Raw genomic sequence first — 5,344 nt, forward strand, 5'->3', positions numbered from 1 at the left:
GCATATACTCGACGTGTTTCTTGAAGAGTGTGCCACCCGAAAATAACCCGACAATTTATCTCGAAGTTCGTGCTAAGCCCCGAAGTTCTGACAATCTAAGCACCAGTACGCGACATAGAGTTGAAGTGCTGCTCGTATGAACTTAGGTATCTAACATCGAATACCCGTGTAAGGTAAGGGTTCTGACGTAAGTCATTATGGTATTATTATTATATGGCTTAGACCATAGTCATGGGTATAGCCCAAACCTTGATCATAATTATGTTTACATAAGCTTTGAACATACAAAGGATTATAATAGTGTTTCTTTATATACCTATTTTATTATAGGTCAATCAAACAATCAATCAGTCAATCATTCACAGTCAAGGTTTCAAACGCTCACCGACGGACAGGTGAATACGTTAACCTTTTCAATCAGTCAAAACATATTATACTCAATGAGAGGAACGGGTGTTTGTCTTAACGAGTCAATCAATGCATATACTCGACGTGTTTCTTGAAGAGTGTGCCACCCGAAAATAACCCGACAATTTATCTCGAAGTTCGTGCTAAGCCCCGAAGTTCTGACAATCTAAGCACCAGTACGCGACATAGAGTAGAAGTGCTGCTCGTACGAACTTAGGTATCTAACATCGAATACCCGTGTAAGGTAAGGGTTCTGACCTAAGTCATTATGGTATTATTATAATATGGCTTAGACCATAGTCATGGGTATAGCCCAAACTTTGATCATAATTATGTTTACATAAGCTTTGAACATACAAAGGATTATAATAGTGTTTCTTTACAACTAAGGAACATCAGTTTTACATTCATAAGGAAATATAGTTTCTTCACGATTAAGAAACATAGCATTCGTATACAAAGAATATAATTAAAACATTGTTTCTTCATGTGTAAGAAATATAAGATTTTACATGCGTCAATGAATGTTTCTTTTTGAAGAAGAAACAAATTATAAATGTTTCTTCTTGAAGAAGAAACTCATCATATGATTTGGTAAATAAACAGAAAGACTATGGGTCTAAATATTTTATTCAAACAAATGATCAATTAAGGTTTAAAGCTATTTAAACCAAACTAAAGGTCTATAGTCGGATCAAGAGACGATCCGGATATTTATATACCTATTTTATTATAGGTCAATCAAACAATCAATCAGTCAATCATTCACAGTCAAGGTTTTAAACGCTCACCGACGGACAGGTTAATACGTTAACCTTTTCAATCAGTCAAAACATAATATACTCAATGAGAGGAACGGGTGTTTGTCTTAACGAGTCAATCAATGCTAATATGAGATCGTGTGATCTCTAAAACTTTATAATACAAAGTAGAAAATAAAGACAACTCAGACCGAATACACATGTGTCTGGATCCAAACATAACCGTTCAGCCTAATCATTCTAAGACTACGTGGTCGCGGGCTAATGGCCATAACTAGTCTCCCAAAAAGGGATACGTGGCTCGGGAACAATTGTGTGTGTAGGGCAGTGGTACATAAACCAGAAGTAGAAATGCTTCTGCTGAGCTTGTAGAGAAAACTATATTTTTATTATAATGTCATTCAAATGTTTTATAGAGTCATAAGTGTTCACCAGCATATAGCTGACGTATATTTCCCCACATTTTAGGGAATACAGATTAGTACAGGTAGCAAGACATTCATGGAATTAAATACTCGCAAGGTAATGATGGCTCAGTTTTTAATTATTAAAATATTACAAACGGTATTTCAATAAGTTTTATAAATCAAACACCGGTTATCCGAGAAGTTTTCAAATAAATTAATATTCTATTCAACCAAAGTCTTCAGCTAAAATAACCCGCAACTCTGATGTATTTACAAAACAGGTACCAACTATTGGTCATACGCCTAGGCCTTAAGCTAGGGTGTGACAGGTTGGTATCAGAGCCATCGATCATAGCGAATTAGGTATAAATTATACCTAGGCTTTGATCATAGATAATTATCAATCGTATTATAGAGCCATCAGTTTCAACAAATTAGGTATTAATGTATTAGCACCTAAGCTTTAACTACTTGTTGAATAAATAGGGATAAGTAAAGATTTGAAGTATCTATATCCCTAAGCATAATCTATACAAATGTCTTATTCAAACTACTTTGGGTATACACCGAGTAGTTAGACGTTCAGTCATTACATTCGAATATGAGCCATCAAATATGGCTAGTAATAACAGTCATTATACAATCTTTATCAGTCAAGAACAATCAACGGTTCCTAATTTTCCATATAAAGGGAAAACAAAGAATCTTCCTGGCAATTCATAAATACCAATAGGAAGAGCAATCTTATTACAGTCACAATAAATTAGATTTTTAACAGAAAAATATCTAAACATTCAAATATTACAGATAAGGTAAATAGTACAAATAAGATAGGTACGCATTCCTACTTTCAATCAAATCTCACGCATATTTCCAATCACAATAGTTATACCAGTCGACCTCGATTCAATAAAGGAAAGAGATACATTGGAAATGTCTCTACTCCTAATTCATGTGTCTAGTGACGAAGACTCATATCAAAATGACAATGGAAGAAAATTCAGATTCATTCGATGCTCCACCAGTTCTGATAAGTGTAAATCAAAATACGCAAGGAGTAGGATCAAGTAAATCAAAACCGATATCGTAAAAAAGGGAAAAAGAGTAATGGAGACAATTAGCAACGTTAGTAAAAACATTAAGGCGCATTTTTCAATTACCAAACGACATGTCAACGGTACCAAATCTACAATAAATGTTTGCGTGGGCGGTGTTAAGAAATGGTCGACCCAAGATAACATTTTGTTGTTGACTTGGGTCACCTGATGAATAATCTAACACCAAAAAGTCCACAAGATAATAAAAATCCTCCACTTTCATAATTACATCCTGCACGATTCCACGGGGAAATTTATGGTACAAATCTGCCAATTAAACCGTGGTCTCAACACGTTTCAAAGGACCAAAGTCATACTGGTCAATTAAACCTCCTGGGAGAATGATACTCCGGCCCCAAGATCTAGTAACGCCCTAAACATTTGAAAATCGCCTACTTGAATATTAATTAAGGGCGTTCCCGGATCTTGAAGCTTAAGAGGAAGATCTCTTTTTAAAACCGCACTTACCCGCTCAGTTAAATCCACTCGTTTAGACTCTTTTTGTTACCTCTTTTGAGTGCATAGTTCTTTTGAAAACTTAGCATACGCGGGCACTTGTTTGATTGCCTAAAGTAGAGGTAAATTCACTTTTACCTGTTTAACACTTCCCACATCTACTACTTTTGAGGAACCCTTTTAATAATTACATTTTTCTTACCCGGGTCAAGCAAAGCCGAAGGGAATGGAACCGCATTTGGTTCGGCTTTCTTGTTTTTATCTTTTAAAATTGAAGTTTGACCCGAAGTTTGTAACGGTTTTTCAAAAGTGACATATTTAGTTGGTTTATTAGTTTCAATTTCATCATCATTTTCATTACCCGTAATGTCCTCAACGTCCCCATCAACCACACCTGGTGACAAATCCGTTTTTTACTCTTTACCACTTCTTAACACACTAACATGGTTAATCAGAACGTTATGGGATGAACTATGGGAAGGGTTTACCTTGGTGTCGCTTCGTAATTGGCCTTTGTTTTTCTTTAGATCTGACACTTTAGTTGTGAGTTGACCCATTTGAGTGGTCAACGATTGGATGGCCTTGTCTCGTACTTCATCATTTTGCATTAGAGCTTCATCAAGTTGATTTCTCCGTTGCATGTCTTGTTGCATCAACTTTCACATGTCCATGACTTCATTTCCACTTGATGAACTTTGACCCGCGGACCCACTTTGATTGCCACCCCTTTGAACTTGAAACCCTTGATTTTTCCCGCCATAAAAATTATCGTGGTTATTATATTGTTGGCCAGGAACATAATTTCCTTGAAAGTTCGGGTTGGATTGAATAGCCGGATTTCCATAACGAAAATTCGGATGATTTCTCAACCCGGGGTGGTAAGTGTTAGAATTCATATTATAATTCCTACCACCTCCCCCTTTAAGTGCATTTACCTCTTCTACTTGTACTTGACTTACCGCACGTACCTCCGAAGCATGACCCAACTCATTACAATTCATATATACATCAATTACTTGATTAGTGGTTTGTACCCCTCCTTCTTCCACGACTTGTACTTGTGGTCTTCCAATAGCCGGCCACGCTCTTCTTCCGGTTTGAGCCTTTCTCTTTGAAGTGACCGCCATTTTCTCCAAATATGCCCAATCATCTTGTTCATAGTTAGTACCAAATGTACCATTTGTGATCGACCTCAAATCCCGTTCATCTTCCATACTCAACCCCTCATGAAACGCATTCAATAATTCCCATAGAGCAATACCATGATGAAGAAAATTTTTAATCATCATGTTAAACCTCTCAAATGATTCATGAAACATCTCACCTGATTTTTGTTGGAAGGTTCTCAAACTTCTTCTTGCATCATTGGTCTTTTGGGCCATGTAGAATTCTTCCAAGAATCTTTGTTGCATTTTGGTCCAGGTATAAATGGGTGCTGGAGGCAAAGTGTAAAACCATCTCTTTGCCTTGTCTTCCAACGAAAATTGATATAAGACCAACTTAACCTCATCTGATGTAAAACCTTGACCCCCAATCGTGTTGCAAATGGAGTCATATGAATCCAAGTGAAAGTAAGGTTCCTTCATTGCTAGACCTTTATACTTTGATAGACTTTGGAGGGAATTTGTTCTCACTTCAAATGTCCTCCCTTGTTGATTGTGAGGAATAACCACCGGAGACGAATTGTTAGTAATTATCGGTCGGAAATGAGCTTCAATCCCCCTTACCATCTCTCTTGCATGCTTTCTTGGTACCCCCATTGGTACTCTTGGTTGACCCATTTGCAAATAAACTGGCCTTGGAGGTGCGAATTGTTGAAACTGTGGTTGGGGCATTTTTTGTTGAAATTGTTGATCTTGTTGTTGCCCTTGTGGTTGCACTTGTTGTGATTGTTGTTGTTGTTGAATAACCAGTTTTGGTTGAGCTTGTTGTTGACCAATCGGTGGTGGTTGTCTATTAAGCTCTTGCACCAGTTTCGTTTGTTGCCCTTGAACATAAGAAAAATTTCAAGTATTAACCATTTGACTTCCATAACCCCCGTTGTAGTAACCTTCCACTTCATACCCATCAAATTCACTGTCAAACCCATACCCATAACTATCACCTTATGTTCTTGAATATTGCATGAACTGTGGTGGTTGATATTGGTAAATTGATTACGGTTTTTGAAAGGTTGGTTGTTGGTTTTGTTGAGATGATGATGATGCTTCAAAGG

This window comes from Bidens hawaiensis, unplaced genomic scaffold (assembly GCF_021521415.1).
Source record: "Bidens hawaiensis isolate Kalapana, Puna unplaced genomic scaffold, B.hawaiensis_p1.1 tig00006388_1, whole genome shotgun sequence".
In the NCBI taxonomy this organism is placed as follows: Eukaryota; Viridiplantae; Streptophyta; class Magnoliopsida; order Asterales; family Asteraceae; genus Bidens; species Bidens hawaiensis.